Source organism: Crinia signifera, chromosome 8 (assembly GCF_055691185.1).
Source record: "Crinia signifera chromosome 8, ASM5569118v1, whole genome shotgun sequence".
In the NCBI taxonomy this organism is placed as follows: domain Eukaryota; kingdom Metazoa; phylum Chordata; class Amphibia; order Anura; family Myobatrachidae; genus Crinia; species Crinia signifera.
The window spans coordinates 82,983,985-83,005,704 of NC_139224.1; the positions used below are offsets into that span (position 1 = coordinate 82,983,985).

General features: G+C 42.3%; 1 long non-coding RNA gene across 1 annotated transcript in view; it reads left to right on the forward strand.

Moving 5' to 3' along the window:
• Nucleotides 1–21,720, forward strand: part of LOC146025600 (uncharacterized) — a 56,798-nt gene that overhangs the window by 1,098 nt on the left and 33,980 nt on the right. The window contains exon 2 of the long non-coding RNA XR_014454247.1: nt 4,492–4,543. This is a non-coding gene — a long non-coding RNA (uncharacterized LOC146025600). The remainder of the gene's footprint in view (nt 1–4,491; nt 4,544–21,720) is intronic.

The window sequence follows — 21,720 nt, forward strand, 5'->3', positions numbered from 1 at the left end:
GAGGAAGGCCACTGCCTTGACCTTGTTTTAACCAGGCTGTGCTCAATCTATGATATTACTAACACTCCCTTCCCTCTCTCTGATCACAATCTCATCACCCTCTCGCTCTCCTCCATTACCCCAAGCTCACTGACACTGAAATCATGCAAGCCTACCCTAACCTGCAGAAATACTAATGCTATTCATTTTCCACAACTTTACACCTCCCTGCAACAACAGCTCTCACTAATTCCTACAATTGCCTCTCCTGACTCTGCTGTTTCCCACCTCTACCAGACTCTTGAAACAGCCCTTGATGAAGTGGCTCCAGCTACCCATTACACCCCACGTAGGCTTAGATGCCAACCGTGGCACTCCAAAACAACAAGACAACTATGAAATCAGTCACGGAAAGTAGAACGCCAATGGAGTAAATCACGTAGTATGACTGATTTTCTCACATATAAGACTAGCTACCACTCCTACTGCAATGCTTTGGACACTGCCAAACAAACATACTACCAATCTCTCATCTCTTCTCATGCCACCAACACTAAGTGACTTTTTAACTCATTTAAGTCTCTTCTGTAGCCTCCCCTCCTCCCCCACCGGCTACCATCAGTGCACAAGAACTTGCCTCCTACTTTAAGAACAAGATTAATAACATCCGAGATGAAATGGTATGCTCTTCCACAACCTCTAACCCTCTTTCTTCCTCTTCATTTTAGCCCACAAATGAAAAGGAAGTATCCACACTCTTCTTATCCTGCTACTCTACTACCTCATCTCTTGATCCTATACATGCACACATCATTAAAAATCTATCTCCTGTGCTTATTCCAACCTTAACTAAAATCTGCAATCTCTCTCTTGCTACTGGTACTTTTCCTTCTCTGCTCAAACATGCAGTGATTACTCCCATTCTGAAAAAACACAATTCTGACCCTAACTCTCTCTACCTATCGTCCTATCTCTCAGCTCCCATGCCTCTCCAAGCTACTGGAGAGACTTGTCTACTCTAACCTCACAAATTTTAACTCTCACACCCTATTATACCTGCTTCAGTCAGGATTTCGCTCTCAACACTCCACTGAGACAGCACTGACTAAAGTGGTTAATGATCTGGTAACTGCTAAGTCTAAAGGCCATTACTCACTACTTGTTCTTCAAGATCTTTCTGCTGTGTTTGACACTGTGGATCACACTCTTCTCTTACACTACACTCCCTAGGTCTTAATGATACAGCCCTTTCCTGGTTCACATCTTACCTATCTGAACGCTCTTTCAGTGTTCACTTCTCTGACTCTACTTCCTCCTCACTACCTCTGTCAGTCGGAGTTCCGCAAGGCTCAGTCTTAGGTCCTCTGCTTTTCTCAATCTATACTTCCTCTCTTGGCAAACTAATCAGCTCTTTCGGATTTCAGTATCACTTATATGCGGATGATACTCAAATATATCTATCAACCCCAGAGTTGTCACCAGTGGTTTTGGGCCGAGTCTCTGAATGTCTCTCTGCCATCTCATCTTGGATGTCTTCTCGCCAACTCAAACTCAATATTTTCAAAATGGATTTACTTATATTCCCCCCAACTAAGAACAGTTACCATCCTGACATCTCCATAGCTGTTGGCAACTCGACAATCTACCCTACCCCACAAGCTCGTTGCTTAGAGTTCATCCTCGACTCTGAACTGTCCTTTTTTTCCCCACATTCAACCTGTCTCCAAATCATGTTACATGCATCTAAAAAACATATCCAAAATACGACCCTATCTCACACAAGACACTACCAAATCTCTTATCCATGGATTCATTATATCCCACATTGATTATTGCAATAGTCTCCTAACTGGTCTTCCCAAGAACAGACTCTCACCACTGCAATCCATTTTAAATGCTGCTGCTAGGCTGACCTTCCTTATAAGACGCTCATCGTCTGCTGATCCACTCTGCCAGCCCCTTCATTGTTTGCCTGTATCTTTCCGTATTCAATATAAAACACTTATACTCGCATATCAAGCTATTAACCATACTGCACCAGCATATATCTCTTTACTTATCACAAAATATCTCCCATCTTGACCACTACGCTCTGCACAAGATCTGCGTCTCTCTACTGCATGGATCACTAGCTCCCATTCACTATTACAGGTCTTTCATTGGGCTGCTCCCATCCTATGGAATGCCCTTCCACGCACAATAAGACTCTCCACTAGCCTCCAAACTTTCAAGTGTTCCCTGAAAACTCAACTCTACAGGCAAGCCCATCAAATTTAAGTTCTACACGCATAACCCTCTGAGGCACTTATGTATTGTATGGCTTCCCTTCTGGACTTGTAACTTGGTGGGACTGCTATGCTATTACTGATGCCTGTCCTTGTGTTTCCCTCATATATCCCTATAGATTGCAAGCTTGCAGCAGGGCCCTCTAACCTCCAAGTCTGTCTGTTGTTACCCAGTTTGTTTTATCACTGTCTACTATTGTAAATCGCAACAGAATCTGCTGCGCTATATAAGAAACTGTAAATAAAGAAATAAATTCAGGGGAGGAGTGTCTACCTGCAATTTTGTTATAGCAGGGTTGCCGACCCTCACGCATTTAGCGGGAGTATCCCGCTTTTTGATCCTTTCTCCTGGTCTCCCAGGAATATATTGGATCCTCCCGGCTTTAGCCTGCCTGTCAAAAAAAACAGTAACTGCGCATGCGCAAGTCACAAAGTGCAAGGGCTGACGGTGACCTCGCGGCTGTCCACTTAAATGCGAGCCGGGGTTCTGTAGGACCGGACGTGGTCACCGTCATAGCCCTGGAAGCGGCAGCTCAGGACTGCATGGGGCAGTAGAGGGAGTGGCACGAGCAGCAGGGGGCAGCGCCGCAGACGACATGGTAAGCTAGCGGCTGGCTGCTTCGGTGCTTCCCTTCTGCTTTTCTCCCTCTGCTCGCCGCTGTTTTCTTTAATAGGGCTCAGGCTGTGTCTTCCCCTCCCAGGCTGTCTCACTCCCCCCCCCTCACTATAGACCCCCGCGCTGCCGCTGCATAAAAATCGTTCCCCTCCCCACTGGCTTATAACATTTTAATGAGGGTGCAGGAGGAGAGGAACAGTTCATTTTATAAAGCTGTAGCAGTGTGGAGGGAGGGAGGGAAGAAGGAAGGTTTTCAAATTTGAAAAATGTAGCACTAAAGTACACTCTGAAATGTACTTTGGATAGCTCCGCCCCATTTGTATGCCATGGGCGGAGCTATCCAAATTACGCTTGAGACTTCCCACGCCCGCTATTTTCTATAACAAGCTGCTCTCTCCCACAACGCCCAGCTGAGAAGTCGGCAAGTATGTGATATAGGCTGGGTAAAAGAAAGATTACAGAAAAGTGTCTGATTTCGGCACACAGGATAGGGATATAATTTAATATAACTTTTAATTAATTCTTCTCAGCAAATGAACCCTGGATATGGAGCTCCATATTGTGAATGGCTGTGATCTAATGTACTGTGTCAATAGGCATATTACACTGAAAAACATACCAGTTCCGAACTATAAACACATACCTCCCAACATGACCCTTTCCAGGAGGGACACAATGCTCTGTTCCTGGACTTCCTTGTTAATCTATGATTGCCATCACCTGCTTTGAACAGGTAAATTGGTAATAAAGGTGTGTCACCACAGGTGAGATTAATAACACATTAACAAGTCAGTCCAGGAACAGAGCATTCTGTCCCTCCTGGAGAGGGTTATGTTGGGAGGTATGTAAACATTAACATAGGACTGTATGTGCTTGCCTGTTATAATAGATTCTGACATTAAAAGTATAAGTAAATAATGGCAAGCTAGAGGTTAATGACATCGACCAAACACTAATGCGGGGTACACACCAGGACGACCCGCTCACGAAGCACATCGTGAGCGGGTCGTCAGTGTTTCTTCCGATCCGATGGCGACCCGCACCCGGGAGTATGGTCGTTATAACGACCGACCCGCGGGACCGCGCATCGGATCGGTATCGGTCCACACAGGCCAGAAAAGGGCCCAATCACACAATCTACATCCAGTCGGTCGGAATTGGATCTAGATTGATGGGATCGGACCCTTGTCATCCTGGTGTGTACCCAGCATAACACTAACCTTTGCTGTCATCTGCTGGAATAATAGAACCAATATACACTGAACTGACCCTGGGCAGTGAGCCAGAAGTCAATTCAGAGTTCTAAATATATTTACAATGTATAACCCTGCCAATTGGAGGGATACAATGAACGTTTGTAAACAGGCTTGAAAATATGAGAAAATAAATCCTATTCTTCCATAGAAAAATAGAGGATCAGGGCCGGTGCCACCACTAGGCAGCTCTAGGCATTTGCCTAGGGCACCGGCCACTGGAGGGCGGCAGTTTGCCCCCCCCCCCCCGATGGAGGTGAGTTGCACCGGCGGCGGCTGCAACTCCCCCCCACCCCCTCCGGAGAGGCTAGGCGGCCGTCGCATAATCGCTGCTGACCCGTCCTCTCATTGCTTCTAGGTTCTAAGAAGAAGAAGTGGCGGAGTGGAGTCAAACCCTGGGGGAGATTGCGGTGAGTAATGTCTCCGAGTTCTCCGGTATCGCCTTCCCTCTACAGCCTGCTGCGCCATACACTGCCCTCTGTCCATGTGCTGCCTCCCTCTATGCACCCCACATCCCCCATGTTCTGCCCCCCCCCCCCTGGCCGGATCGGAGCTACCCCCCCCTCCACCGCCTGCGGCGCTCCTTGCACCAGCACTGTAGAGGATACACCAATCTGACACAGAAGGGACCAAAATAGGTCTGATTAATGCAGTGCTGGGACTTACAACCAAATGCTTACATACAGTACAAAAGATCAATAATTAATTTATAACCCTTTGGTGACCAGCAGTACCCACAGGTAGCATTGCTCCTTATGTACTGATGGGAATCACGCGGGTCTGAACAGGGATCAAGACACATTTATTGAGTGGCATAGAAGATAAATAACACACACACATCAAGACAACTACACACTGCCTTATTTAAAACACTTTATTTTCTTGCACTATTCTTTTTTCGCTGAAGTAAAACATTTTTTTTAAAGAATTTATTAAACGTTATATTTTATGTTATTCCATCCTGTGTGCCAAAATCAGACACTTTTCTGTCCTGTTTCTTGTACTTTGTTAATCTCAATGTCTGAGGCTGCACCCCCTTGATAAAAACATTAACTTTTACTGATTACATCAAAAAGAGGGACCCCTCTTTAATGTATTATCAAAAACAATTAGTCTCGGTGCAATAGCTCTTCCTTTAATTATAGGCTGGCACGGCCCCAGGGGCAGAATTAAGGGTCAGGCCATCAGGCCGTCCCTAGGCTCAACTTTTTAGTTCATGTTAATGTGGGGGAGCGGTGACATCATGAATTTCCACACCTCTGTATCTATGCAAGGGGAGAAAATACATTTATATTGTTTCTTTTCAAGGTAAACATTGTCTGCTTCTGCATGTAGCCCACAGATGTTAAGGTGCGTGCACACGGGGGGTGGGGGGGGGGGGAGATATATTGCTAGCAATATATTGCTTGCAATATATTACTGAGCAATATATTGCTCAGTGTCTCCTTTTCATCAGCGACCAGAGATGGTCGCTGATGAAAAGGAACCTCTGCTGGGGGAGCCGCAGAGGTAATTAGCTAGTCGCAGGCGCAAGCTCCTGCGACCAGCGATTACAATTGGGCAGAAAACTGGATTTATCGCCGGGGCACACTTCTATCACTGGCAATATGGTCGCCTACAACCATATTCCCAGCGATTATAGCCCCTATCGCCCCCGTGTGTACACAGCATTAGACAGCTTTATTTTTTCACTGCAATGTAGACCATAGCTGCCTGCCCTCCTGCATTCTGCAGGAGACTCCCTGAAATAGCAGCAATCTCCCTCTCTCCCTCATCAATTAGTAATGCCAGCTGTTGAACAGCGGTGCCAGTGATGATGCGCTCATCGCTCATTGCCGGGCCGGATACACTGGGTGACTTTTGAGCTAAAAGCACCAAAACTGAGCTGCTTTCAATTCTCATACCCCTTTCACATCGCAACTAATTACCGTGTCCCGTAAATGGGTAGCAACACGGCAATACGAACCGGTAAAAAAGCAGAGTTCTTACCAGCTCATTGCCGTGTTGCTTGGTGGTGTGAACAGGTTAAACGGGTCGTGCTTGGAGCAGCGCCAGCTCTAAGCTCTGCCTCCTTTCCCACCCCCGATGACGCACCGACTCCCCAATGCACCCCCAGATGACATCAGGGAACCGGCAATAATGCCAGTTTGCGGTGCGGATGTGAACATCCCAAAATACAGGTTCGCGCCGGGACTGAACCGTTTTTCAAAGTCCCGGTGCAAACCTGCATTTTGCGATGGGAAAGCATTATCATGCCCCTTTCAGACTGCACTTAAAAACCGTTATTTTGCCGATTTTTAACCGGTTTAAAACGGTAATCTGTGCGGTCTGAAAGGTGCAGAACCACTTTACGTCTTAAAAAAGCAGTTTTTGCAAAACGGTTAAAATGGAGGGTCCTACCCGTTTCACACCCGGTATTTTGGCGCCAAAATCAGGTCTAAAACTGTATTTAGGACCCAGCCAATAGTGGTCCGCTCTGTGCATATCTGATGAGCGGACCACTATTGGTCCCAACTTGGGCAGCGCAGGAAGGGAATGATCGCGCTGGGGGTCCCTGCAGTGTATGTTACATCAGTGGCGGGGTCCCTAAAGCGGTTGGGAACTATTAATACTAGTACCCCCAGCGCTATCAGGCAGCAGCGGTAAATCAGTGTCCTTGCAGATCTCCCAGCGCTGTCGGCCGCACATACCTCCCCTGGTTTATCTGTCAGATAAGGAAAGGTGGCGAGATAGGGCTGCAGTGAGAGATACTCACCAGTGGCGTAACTACTGTAAGGCAGCCCCAGCTGCCGCTTGGGGAGCAAGTGGCAGTGGGGTCTGTGTGGGCGCCGACCCTGCTATCAGGGCCAGAGCTTGCATCATCCTATGCGGCTATGCTGCAGCTGCATAGGATGACGTTACCCGACTCCTGCATCAGCGGGGACCTGGAGCTGGCAGGGACTCAGCATGGGTGAGATGTGCCGTCCCTCCAGCAGCGTCCGCCCTACCTCCCACCCGGCAGCGGCGTACGCGCTCCCTCCTACCTGACAGTACTAGCAGCATCAGCGCAAGTACACACCGGCCCGGGAAGCAGGTATATGGGGTGCAATGGGTAGGCCGGGGGGACCGTGCTTAGACCACTGGCTTTGACCCTGTATTTGAAAAGTTTTCAAAAAACGGGTCTGCCAGGTAATAAAAACGGCACTTAAATGGTAATATACCATTTAAGAGATGCGGTGTGAAAGGGGTTTTACCTGGCAGACCCGTTTTTGGAAACGTTTTCAAATACAGGGTCAAAGCCAGTTATGCGGTCTGAAAGCAGCAACAGTGTGTCTGGGCCTTTAGGGTATGGTATGTAGTTATATCATGATTGCCTACCTGACCCTCTCCTTTAGGGAGAAAATGCTGTGTTCCTGAACTTTCCTGATAAGGTATGATTGCCATCACCTGTGGTGAAACACCTTTCTTAACAATTACCTAACTCACCACAGGTGATGGCAATCGTACATTACCAGGGAAGTCCAGGAACAGAGCAATTTCTCCCTGAAGGAGAAGGTCAGATAGGCAACCATGAGTTATATGTTCATGTGTGAAAATTATAGTGACTAACAAAAGCTCTCCATAAGCACTTATAGCTCCAATAATAAATACAGGCTATTAGCAGAATGGTTCAAAATACTATAGAGTTTAAATAGTTGTTCAAACTTGTTCCTCAGGACTCCAAACAGTTTATGGTTTACTGGTCACCCAGCAGGTTCACAGGTGTATTTATTACTCACTGACACATATTTAGGGTCAGATGTATCAAGCTTCAAAAAGTGGAGAGTTATAATTAACCAGCCAATCAGCTCCTTTCTTTCATTTTTAAACCCAGCCTGTAACATGGCAGCTAGGAGCTGATTGGCTGACTGTCTATCACTCTCCATTGTATCACTTTTTGAAGATTGATACATCTGGCCCTTACAAATTAAGCTAATTATTTCACTTGCGATTCTGTGAGGAGACTGGAAAACATGAACTCTGGGGTTTTGAGGAACAAGTTTGGGTACTTATTTCCTAGCACGGCGCCCATCGCATAAGATTGTATGCCTTAATTAAGGCATACAATCTATACAATTGAAAAGATTTTTAATTGTATGTACAATATCGCATCTTATGGATCTCATCTTATGTATCTCATGGATCTTATGCATCCATAAGATGCATAAGATACATGAGATCCATAAGATAAAAGATCCATCAACACCAACCTGAAGCGTGGCGAGCGCAGCCACACACTAGAAATCGTTCTAGTGTGTGGGCACCTTAAGAGGGAAGTCCAGAAAGACAGCATTGTGTCCCTCCTAGAATGGGTCATGTTGGGAGGTATGAAATCATCACAGAATAATAATAGTACATGCCTCCCAACATGACCCTCTATAGGAGGGACACAATGCTCTGCTTCTGGACTTCCCTCTTAATTTATGATTGCCATCACCTGTGGTGAAACACCTTTCTCATTAGTTTACCAGTTCAAAACAGGTGACGGCAATCAAAAATTAAGAGGGAAGTCCAAGAGCAGAGTAGTTTGTCCATCGTGGAATAGGTAATGTTGGGAGGTATGGTAGTACCATAGAGTAATACTAATTTCTGTTGATTGCTGTATACTTGTAAAATGCTTACTTAAGCTGGGTACCTATCTAAAGATTTATCTCTCCAATCTATTTGAGAGGGAAAAAAACCTGGTAATGTATAGGAGCATATAAGAATTGAACACTGCAAAACTGTCAATGATCACGCATACAAAAATCCATCCAAATATTAACAGCTATCCTGCATGGTCCAGTTATTCCAACTCCTGATGAAGACGTGTGAACACGTTGAAATGCGTTGAGCCCCCCTTTGCACCTTCTTGCACTCCTGAAAATACCAGTCTGTGTTATTCTGCCACCCCAGTTATACATTCCAAAAGGGCCAGTCAATCTCAGACCTTCATGAAGCCATAAAGCCAGGTATATCCATACTATCAAGACTGCCGACATGCATATGCCGACAGCTTCTGAGTCAATAAGGATCCTCTACTGGGCAATATTCTGGGACTTTGAAACATCATCCACCCTTATCATAAGGAAGTTTCTCCAACATTCCTCTATCCAAGCTATTCCAGTCTGGTAGTTACCTACCAGACTGGAATAGTTAATAGGAATACTAACATCACAGTTCCAAAATATGACAACTAATTAAATCAGGGTATATTAAGAGCTACCCTGCATGGACCGGTCCAGCTCCTGATGAAGATATGTGAACACGTATCCCCCCCCCCTTAATAATACAGACAATTCCAGTCTGGTAGTTATTTCTACATACAGTAGGTGCATTGAACTGTTGCATTTTTTTCTTCACACTGGAGCAATACGCGAGCAAATTTGTTGGAGTTTTTTTTTATTTACCCAGTCAAACTCAAGCGCTGTATATTTGCTTTCTCAAGTTTTGCAATAAAAGCATAAGTACTAAGCACTCTAGACAGTGAAGGATCATTTGTGTTTATAATTAAATAGTTAGGTAATAAATCCTAATAGGAAGCTTGCACATTATGCTCACATTTGGCTCAGTCAACCAAGTTACAGTAAGGTGGGAATACTAACATCACAGTTCCAAAATATCACAACTAACACCAAAAACTTGCATTGATTCTAACATCAATGTGCTCATGACTAGTTGGTTGCAGTACACAGAACATGTCTGTATGACACAGGCCCCACCCATGGCCAGCGTTAACCACTTAAAAAGAGTATGCAGTGCATGTAGGCACCAGGCTGGAGAAGCACTCTCCCCGCTCTGCTACTCTGAGGATATGCGCTCTTTCTGCCAGCTGCACCTGTCTCACTTTTCTATATAACAGGAACTCCATACCACACAACATAACCCATTCCAGTGTGGACACAATGCTTTGCTCCTGGACTTCTCTCTTAATGGGCCAGATGCACTAAGCTTCAAAAAGTGATAACTTTTGTTATAAACAAACAGCCAATCTGCCTCTAATTGCCATGTAACAGGCTGGGTTTGGAAGTTATAAGCTGATTGGTTGGTTGTTTATAGGGCCGGCTCTATCACTAGGCAGCTTTAGGCAGTTGCCTAGGGCGCCGGGATCTAGGGGGGCGCCACCAAGTTTGCCTATCAAAAAATCAAGAATGTCTTGTTGTACATAATGCAGGTGGTTGCTGTGGAACCTATACGACCTCACCTCCATACTTTCTCTTGAGGCATACTTCCCTATTTTGCTGCCCTCTCTTCCTGTAGAAAGCAGGGGTCTTGCCCACCTACCTGATGGGCTGGGAGGACCACTCAATTTTGGGAGGCTCCCTGCCATTCCAGAATGGTAGTCGAGTATGCATCAAGGGATAGGTAAATGATTAATGGTGGGCAGTATGGGGGGGGGGGGGGGCAGTAGGTTGAAGTTGTGCCTAGGGTGCTAAGAAGCTTTACACTGGCCCTGGTTGTTTGTCACTTTCCACTTTATAGCCCCGTAAACACAGCGGGGAGATATTTTGATATTTTGAAAAGGAGTAACTGAGCAATATATTGCTCAGTTTCTCCTTTTCATCAGCGACCAGAGATGGTCGCTGATGAAAGGGAACCTCTGCCTGCGACCAGAGATTAGAACGGGGCTGAAAACGGGAGAGCGCACCCCGCGATTTATCACCGAGGCACACTCCCATCACTGGCAATATGGTCCCCTGCGACCATATTTCCAGTGATTTCAGCCCCTATCGCCCCTGTGTGTACACAGCTTATCACTTTTTGAAGCTTTGTGTACCTGGCACAATTTTTGATTGCCAACACCTGTGTTGAACAGCTAGACTGATAAGAAAGGTGTTTCAGCACAGATGATGGCAATCCTACATTACCAGAGAATCCCAGGAACAGAGCATTTTCTCCCTCCTGGAGGGAGGGAATTAGTAAGAGTACACTTTCCCTCGCATGCAAGTATTCGCACAGCGGGAGGGGCAGATTTTCAGTCATCAAATGCGCTGCTTTGTGAGCAGGTTTGATCAGAAGAGGTTCCCAGAATAACTGTGTGCTTTGCTGTAAAACTAATGAATAGGTCCTAGAGGACATGCGCACAGTCCACCCCACACCAGTAGTATTTGGAGAGGGAAGTACTGTAATTAGTAGAGGGGCTCGATGAAAGAAAAAAATTTTTATTACTGATCAAATAGGATTTTACAAGTACTTACTTCTGGGCCCAGGTGTCATATGTTTCATTTTCTATTGACATATTAAAATAATACAGTATAATAGATATAGAAAGTTTAATTTGTTGAAAATAAGGTTTCCTCGCATAAGTAATAAGACCACATCTATCTCTGTTAAACCAACATAATTACATAAATTAGTAAGTAAATAAACTTTCTGAAAAAAAAAAAAAAAACACAGTTGTCTGTGATATTTTAGGACAGCTGCCAGATTCTGTAGACATGTCTAGCATTGGGCGTAATGCAGCTGAAAATTGCCTAAATAACATATTTAAACCATATTTATTTCCTGCACATTCCAACTGCCGAAACCCCGGTACTTTGTCCCTCTGTGGGTGTCCACGACAAGTGGGAGAATAAATTAGTGTGCCGAGCGCAGCGAGCCCGCAAAGGGGGGGCCATCCATGCCCCCCCCCCTTGTCGGGATTTCGGCATTGGGATTTTGACCACGGGGATTCCGACCGCTGGGATTACATACCAATTCCATTGTATATTGGTATTTATATACAATGGGGAGATAGGAAAGAAGAGTTTACAGCCTCCTGATATGGTCTAAACTGTTACAGTTAGTAAATGGTACTTCTGTTCTCCTGCCCTATTTCACTATGGGCAACTAATCAGATACCATTATCTTCTAGGAGGTGCTAAAAAAATTAGATAGGTTTGCCCATAGCAACATCCCATGTGAAATAGAACTCCCATTGTGTGCCAAATCCTGCAAGACAGGGCGTTATCTTTCTGCATGCTCAAGGTATCAGCAAGCAAGATAAACGATAGCGGGTACATGCTTTGAATCACTATCATGCTAGCACATGGATAGATTTAAAAAAAATGATATTGTCTTTTCGATCCACTGAAATGACCTCTCTTAAAAAACACTGTAATGTACACACTGGGTGTTCCCCGCTGCCGCTGAGATTGGTGTCAGCGGGGATCTGGCATTGCATGCGATGAATGCAGCAGCGGAGGGCTTTTTTAACAACCTGCAGAAGCGTGCATAATTCATGGTGTATGGCGCACACACTAGGCGATATAATAAGCGATATCGCTCGGAAGGGCTAAAATGAGCCATATCGCTCATTTTATCGCCCAGTGTGTACACGGCTTAGTATAACATCAGTCGTAACAAGTGTAACATTTCAGAACATATACTGTATAAAAACTGATATTATAAATCATTTGAACCAGCAATTGAAGGTTGCGAACAGCAAAGTAAAATAACAATAGATCGTATCAAGGATATTGCTGCAGTGAGTGTTTATATACCTACAGTAAAGCTGTGCTGTTATCAGCACTCTATAAATGGCCATATATATATATATATATATATATATATATATACAATCTTAGTTTAGAGAGCACTCACCAGACTTCCAATGTTTGATGCAAGATAAAACTTTTAATACATCACCAGTGTCTTCATAACAATGTCGACGTTTCGAGCCACGTCAGGCCCTTTGTCAAGACAGAAATGAGTGACCCACACTCATTTCTGTCTTGACAAAGGGCCTGACGTGGCTCGAAACGTCGACATTGTTATGAAGACACTGGTGATGTATTAAAAGTTTTATCTTGCATCAAACATTGGAAGTCTGGTGAGTGCTCTCTAAACTAAGATTGTATATTTGGCTGTACCCCTTGGATTGCGGCTTGAGCCTGGCACCCCAGCAGTTGGAATCGAGGATTGTGCGTGCTGGTTCTATCCTACATATATATATATATATATATATATATTCCTCATCACATTCATAGACAATTTCTGCGATAAGATATATAACAATACTATAAATAAATAGGTGGTTCTAATAACTATATATATATATATATATATATATATATATATATATATATATATATATATATATATATATCAAAGAAAAGCAAGAACATTACAATAGACAAAAATGAAATGAATCAACAATCACAGAAGTAAATAAGCAAACCAACTGTGAAATACATGATAAACATGCTACAATCGCTGTATGTACAAACATTAGAATAATCACAAAAAAACAAGCTTCCTTATGAATGATAAAACCGGAAACTGAATGTGAAATTGTACAAGTCCTATTCAGACTGGGGATGTTCTAAATGTGCTCAGTGGGAGCAAGGCCGATGTGGGGAGGGTATACTGTCACTAGGTCGACATTGAAAAGCTCGACATGCATTAGGTTGACACACTCAAAAGATCGACATGGCTTTAGGTCGACAGGATAATTAGGTCGACATTGGGAAGGTTGACAGTCAAAAGGTCGACATGGGGTTGACAGTGTCAGTTTTCATCAGGGGTGACTGACACTGCTCAGTTGAAACAGCTGTCGGGACAGCTGCTGCTGCTACCTGTTTCTACCTTTAAGGAATAAAAGGATTTCTTTATACTTGAGTGCCGATTTTGACTCCTTCCATGCCATGGGAGGTAAGTTTACTGTATTGCTTAACTTATGGACCAGGCACCGTGATTATACTTTGCCTAGGAGTGCCACCCTTTGACCCCAATTTCTATCTACCATCCACTAGGGTGTGGAGGGAGAATAGAATAGTGTGCTGTGCGTAGCAAGGTCCTTTGCCCATAGCATGGTGAGCAGATGCGGTGCATTGATATGGTGTACATGTCGACATTTGGGAAAATGTTAAAAACCCACGTCGACCATTTGACTGTCAACCTTCCCAAATGTCGACCTAATGACCCTGTTGACCTAAAGCCAAGGTGACCTTTTGACTGTGTTCTGTTGATTGTCAGTGGTCAAACTAATGCATGTCAACCTTCCTGTGGCCAACCTAATGACCCACACCCGTGGGGAGCACCATTAGATTTGTATGAAGTTAATACTCTGGATAGTTGTCTATGTGAATGAAGAGCTACACTCGCTAAATCAGTCTGTCCACATGTAAATGGTAACACCCTGATGGAATTCTGTAATGGACAATAGTTAGGTTCTCATCTAAGCAACTGATTGAAGAAACAAATAAGGTGTACTATTTTAATAATAAGCTGAATGTTCCGCTATGAAAGTAATTCCACTGTACAAGCTGGCCATACATTAGTCCAACTTTGTAGCAACCATCCAACTAAAAGACAAAGGGCCTTATTCTAATTCACTGTTAGAGGCAAATTCCTTCTTAGATGGACAAAACCATGTGCACTGCAGGGGGGAGGGGGGGGGGGCAGATATAACGTGCAGATAGAATTAGATTTGGGTGGGGTTTTTCTTCAAAGTGAGATCTATATAGCAGTGTAGAAATAAAGCAGTCAGTTAGTATCCCTGCACCGAAACAAAATAACTCACCCAAATCTAATTCTATCTGCACCTGTTACATCTGCCCCCCTGCAGTGCACATGGTTTTGTCCATCTGAGAAGGAATTTGCCTCTAAGAGTGAACTAGAATCAGGCCTAAAGTCTATTGATAAAACAATGTGTTGGATTGTCTAGATCAGGGATCCTCAAACTATTTTGCTCTGGGACCCCATTAGACAATAAAAATAATTGCGGGACCCCAGCAAGTTACTGGTGTAGTCAGCAGACAGCACATACATGACATCATTGTGGAGGCACACAACGATGTGAGGAGTCTAAAATAACAGATAATTCAACAGATTTTTCAGACTCATTGAATCACTGACTGAGATTAGAAAAGTCATCAGCCTGATGGGCAACAGCATATACTGTAGGGCCTTATTCTAGTTCACTCTTTCTGACAAAATCCTTCTTAGATGGACAAAACCATGTGCACTGCAGGTGGGGCAGATGTTACTTGTGAAGAGAGAATTCGATTTGGGTGAGGTTTTACTTCAAAGTGAGTTCTATATTGCAGTGTAAAAATAAAGCAGCCAGTATTTACCCTGCACAGAAACTAAATAACTCACCCAAATCTAATTCTCTCTGCACATTTTACATCTTCCCCCCTGCAGTGCACATGGTTTTGTCCATCTAAGAAGGATTTTGTCAAAAAGAGTGAACTAGAATAAGGCCCATAGTTGTGAGCCTATACTGAGAAGGTCGGGACCCACAGTTTGAGAACCACTGGTCTAGATATTCACATATGAAATGTGCTAGATGAAAATAGCAGCTTTTAATTGTTTTCCTGTCATTGTGAGTTTACACATAATGCGTCACAATGTTATTTTTTAATGTTAAAGCCCCACTACACGATTACGTCTGTGGACGAAATAGTGAACGATATTGTCCGCGGCCGCGTGTGTCCGTTTTTGCATGCACACACTGAGCGATATTGGTAAACGACATTGTTCAGTGATGTCATTGGGACATGCTAAACATGCGGGTTGTAATGCACGGGAGCTCGCTATCGTTAATGATATTGCGCGTACAAACTAGAATATAAAGTACTAAATGATATCACTCAGAAAGCCCTATTTTTTTTCTCCATCCTCTAGTGTGCATGGTGCTTTAGAGATTGCAGATCTCAGTATCCTAGAATCTTGTTCGCCAACACAGGGATACTAATTAAATTAAATTGCAGGTTTTATCTATTATATACTGAAACTTTTTTTGTACTAATAAATTCTGTGCATTAGATGTTAGCATTCAGTACAATGGGTGACAGAAATATGAAATGCTATATTTGCTAAGCACCATTATGCTTTTATTATTTCCCGAAAACTTTGCATAGTGCATGCTACATGGACTGTGAACACGGGCCAGTCAGACACAGAAATACACACAGATGTAGACATACTGTAAGTCTACTCTACAGAGCCAGAAAACTACATGATGTACAAAAACATGTTTATGTGACAGCAGTGCTTCTAATTAAATAATGAGTCATAGCAATTTATTTAGCAAAAGAGATAATATGAGAGATGGGATCATATGGAATGGCCCAGAAGGACATCATTTGCTAACAACTAGAGGAGCATAAAATGGGAACATGTATCCAATGAAGGGGAGAGATAATGCTGGGTGATATACTGGGGTAGATGTATCAAAACCTTGGAAGGAGGTAAAGTGGAGAGTGATAGCCATTCAGCTACTTTCAGTTTACAGTCTGTGTTTGAAAATAAGCTGATTGGTTGGTTTGTTATCTCTCTCCCCTTATCTCTGTTTAAATTTTTTGATACATCTACCCAAAGTACCAACCAACCAGTTGTTACTTTATCTCTCTTCAGATTATCTCTCAATTAAGTTTGCTACCACTCCCCCTATATTTTACACTTACTATAAATGACTTAGTTATATGACAATGAGTTTAGATATTTACTATTCATGTTAATATTTGCTATAAATAATATATATCTTTTTACTTTACTAAATTAATTGTAAAGTGAAAAGAAAATGTCAATACATTAAATATTAGTTCTGCAAATAAAGGTTTTGCTGACAGCTCTTCTCTTACTTTGAGCTGACACAGTCGGGATGGAGATTATAAAGCAGAGGACCAGCTGAGAGCTGTACATCTTCAGTTCCATGGTAAAAGTCACTTGGGCATTATACCTATATAGCAGATACAAAAAGTGACAAGTTAGTTAGATAATAATAATAATAATAATAGTAATATCTATCTATCTATCTATCTATCTATCTACGTATCATAGTTTAATATCTTTCTTTTTAAACATTGTCCAAGTGCAAGTTTCCTACGGCAAGCAATAATGAGAGTGTACAAATAGAACTAAGACATATACATATACATATAATGCCTTTGGAAACAGAATGAGGATGGAGGCATTAATGCAGAGCAGCAATATCTGATTAGATGCCTAATATTGTGATCAATGATATTTTACGCTATAATGACTGATAATCTGAACGCTGCCAGAGAAATCTATAAAGATTGCATTGTACTTTTGTAAAGGCCGTATAGCCATTAAATCAAAGTATTACATTGGGAAATGTATTTCTACTCTCATGTTCTGTTATAACATTAGCTAATATATTGGGTACAGTGCATACAGACTGCATGAGCAACGTCTGATAAATGAGTGTTTTCCACTCACCTTGTTTGGGAGATGTGCAGGAAATTTGGCTGTGGGGTGTATTTCTAGGCTTATATAGTGCTGGATATGTATCTTTGTCAGACCAGTCAGAGAAGAACTAATAAGTGGAAAGTGGGCGTTGAGCACTCACTTCATGAAATTTTCAGTGAACTTTCCACAAGTGCTGGAAAATGCAGCAGGCACTAGAATTGAGCAATATTGCGATTCACATTAAATACAGTCACAGACTAGTTAACCATATGAAGATTTTCAGTCACTAGCTGACCAGTATTTAAGGCTTTCGGATGTTGTGGGGTCAATTCCCACAGTATTGTGGAGTAACTTAAACTTTCGTCAGAGACACAATATAAAATTTGTCACATTTTTGTTATCAGTCATTTTTCTGATAAATAAGTTTATTTTTTTTTTAAACTCAGTAATATTGTTAAGAACTAAGTGTTATTAGTTATTACAGTTACAGGGTTTATCTATTGTGATAGTTTTATGTTATTTACAGTATGTGAGGGTTACAAGTGAATGTTACGGAAAGTTAAAGAGTTGGCATTTGTACTTAATATTTTGTCCAGGGATTAGATTATTGGACATTGATGCTTTTAAATATAGTTTGGTTGGACACAGACCACACCTTGAAAAAGGACCCAGAACGTGGTCCGAAAAGTGTCGGTTGACAAAGTTTGCCCTGGTACTGTCAACCGAACGGAACTGAATCCTGTGTGTAACCCAGGACTACGCTTGTATTCTCATGCCCGTTTGAGCTGTTTACAGTATGTTACAGTTCACTACCATCCGGTAATTACCATATATACTCGAGTATAAGCCTACTTTTTCAGAACATTTTTTATGCTGAAAAAGCCCCCCTCGGCTTATACTCGAGTGAGGGTCCCACTTGAGTCAAGTTTTCCCAGTTTTTTGTTGTAAAATTAGGTGCCTCGGCTTATATTCGGGTCGACTTATACTCGAGTATATACGGTACTTCTCAGAGTACTCTGCACATGCCACTTTATGTGCCTGCATATGTTTGTACATTTCTGTTTGGAGGATTTTATTGTATATGTTTTTGTGTGTGGATGAAATACTGTTTTACGCTATGATACCTCATGTTCTTTCTTTCCATGTACTAGTCATGTGAAATTTGGCATACGGAACAAGATCCCTGTCTTGTATTGAAAGTACATTGCAAGGGGTAGTATTATTTTCTTGCTATTAATGCTGGAGAGGGATATTTTCACCAGGTGGATTTGGGACAACTCGGCTAAGTTTAATTGTTGGGTACGTAGAGGCTGATAATATTTTGGGGGAGTAAGGCATACTGTAGGTATAATAAGGAAATATTTATAAAGTGGGAATATGTATTTTTGTAAAATGAATGTATGAGGCATATGTAATAGGGTCTGAGTTAGCTGGCGGTGTTTGATGCTTGCCGATATTGGATATTTTTTATTTAAGAGCCAATTATATACAAAGCAAAACCAACCTAAAATAATAGCAAGTCAGGGGAGAAAAGCTGTATGATTTTGGAGTGAACAGCAAATACACTTAGTAATTCATTTCTGGGACACCAGGCTAGGAATTACATTATATGTAATTAATACAAAAGTGTTACATGTAAACTAATATCTCGTGATGGATTCATAACATAATCATGACAGTGACATTCAGGAAATCTCTTTTTTTTTTTTTCTTCTCAGAGAAGTTGGAATGACATCTTGGAATATTTCTAGGTTCTGTCCTAAGTATGAAAACACTGAGTTGAATCAAACTCAGAGAGGACCAGTTTCTCTCTCTCTCTCTCTCTCTCTCTCTCTCTCTCTCTCTCTCTCTCTCTCTCTCTCTCTCTCTCCCTCTCTCTCCCTCTCTCTCTCTCTCTCTCTCTCTCTCTATCTCCCTCTCTCCCTCACTTTTTCTCTCTCTTTCTCTCTCTCCCTCTCTCTTTCTTTTTCTCTCTCCCTCTCTCTTTCTTCTCTCTCTCTTTCTCTCTCCCTTTCTCTTTCTTCTCTCTCTCTCTTTCTCTCTCTTTTTCAGAGTAATAAAATCATGAGCTTGTGTGCTCTGTCTAGATGAATAGCAATGAGGGGAATCTCAGACAGGCATTGCAATAAAAAAAAACCTCAATAATTTCAGAGGGTATTAGATTTTATGGTCTCTGATATATTTAAAATAAAGTCAGGATAAGTTTTCAATGTCAGCTCTTTGTTGTTTTAGTATATCAATATGGAAATCCATGTCTTGATGCTTTCTGTTGAAATCTACAGATATCATCCAGTTTGTGAGTTATCAAGGGGGGATGTTCTAACATTCGCACCCCAGCTCCGCCCCCCTTCGCCGCCCATCGCATTCATAATTATCGCATATGCTCTAACATATGCGATAATTATGACAAAGGACAGCTCTTGCGTTAAGAGCTGTCCTATGGGTGAGAGTCGGCGGGTCCCATTGGGTCCCGGCGGCTCCCGGCAGCAACCCCCTCCCTCCCTGGCTGGGGATTGATCTCACATCGATTTCACAACAATGTTTGTTTCAGCGTTTGATTCACAGACCACTCTGCCGATAAGTCGCTTATTAATTTAATTTTGTCAAAAGTTTTGTAAAGTGAAAATGTTTTATATTTAATGGACCCTTATAGGCCTTTAGAGGTCCACTTAAGGAATTATGTTTATTGTGATGTATTCAGAAAGTCATAAGCTTTACAACAACATATCACAATGCATGAAATCAACAGAAATAGCATGGACCCTTATGACAGCCCTTTTAAGGGCTTGTCCAATTAAACACATCTTTGAACTTGGATCATCCCTTAGGATGATAGGGTAGTGTACAAAGTTTGAAGACGATTAGTTAAAGCATTCAAGAGTTATCATGGAACATACACACACACACACACACACACACACACACACACACACACACAGACACAAACATGAGAAGGGTTGGAAAGGGGTGAAATGGGTTTTGGGTTGATTATGTGGTAGGGGACACCATTCATTACCCTATAGAGCTTCTGCATACTCTGAAACCACCTGAAATACCACCTCATGTACTATATATAAAGGTCGGCACCCCCATAATGCTTTCGCACAACTTGAATCCACCCAAACTATGCAATGGTACCAGGCTGCAGGTGAAGACTCTACACAAACATGTAATTGAAGCGACAATATTCATAGGCGTCGGCCAGGGACAAACTGTCATCATTCTGAGAATTCGCCTGATCCCATTAGACTACCACTTTCGGTTAAAACGGCTGCAGTTCCTGGGAAAGGTCTGATATGCCAGGACCATTCACACAGCTATTGCAGAATAAATCTATGGCTTGTCAGAGATGCTACCAACTGGGGTATATGATTCATTAAATAGCTTTACTTTATGAATCGGATGAGCCAAATTATAGGAAATTAAATATTTCTACACATAACTGAAATATAAATGTTTCATGCCGTTCTGAATAATGTTCATATTTAATATCAGACAAAATGAAAAATGCTCTCCACACTTACACAAACTAAAGAACTTATTACCCCATATTAATTTGGTGACTCATCCAGGAGATTATTTAGGGTCTACTTATATAAATCCAAGTAATAGTTTAAAATCAAGGAAAGCACAGGACGAGAACAAGCTCTTATCTTTTTTCAGAAAGCTGAATCCTTCATCTGCCCGGGTGCTGTGATATGGGAAGAACCACTAATGGAAGGCCACTTCTGCTTTCTTTACGGCTGGCTCATTCAGCTTCTAGGGGCTGCACGTGCCAGTTTGATGATTTTTAGTGGATTTCTTTCCCTTTATGCATAAGGGGATTGAATAGGGTCAATGCTTATATCTCCTACCTATATATCACCTGTAGTCACTCATACATTCTGGGGATGCTTCATTATTGATGCTCAAAAATGGTAAATTACTTTGATAAACTGTATTAAAAAAACTAAATTGTCAGTTCTGTAATTTTTTATGATCAAATCTTTACATTTATGATATTTTATTTTTCCTGATAATATATATTGTGCATTTGAAGGAAGGTAGAGAAGGACGTATAAGGCTATCACTTTGAGAACAAATAATCGGAAGGATTGTGTTTCAATTAGTTTATTTTAATTTTATTTTTCATGTACATTCAGGACACTCACATACTGGGCCTGATTCAGAGTTCATCGCAAAAGCAATATCCGTCTCAAATGGGCAAAAATATGTGCACTGCAGGTGGGGCAGATGTTACATGCATAGAGAGTTGTTTGTGGGTGGGTGTTTTTGCCCAGCGTGTATGCACAGCAATGCACGTCCGTCTAAGCAATTTTTCCCATGGAAAGCTGTCCACCCCGTCACACATCAGTGCTCATCGCTGGGCCATACAAACTGGGCAACTTTTGAGCTGAAAGCAGCTGAAACTGCAAAACTGAGCAGTTTTTAGCTCAAAATGTACCATTGT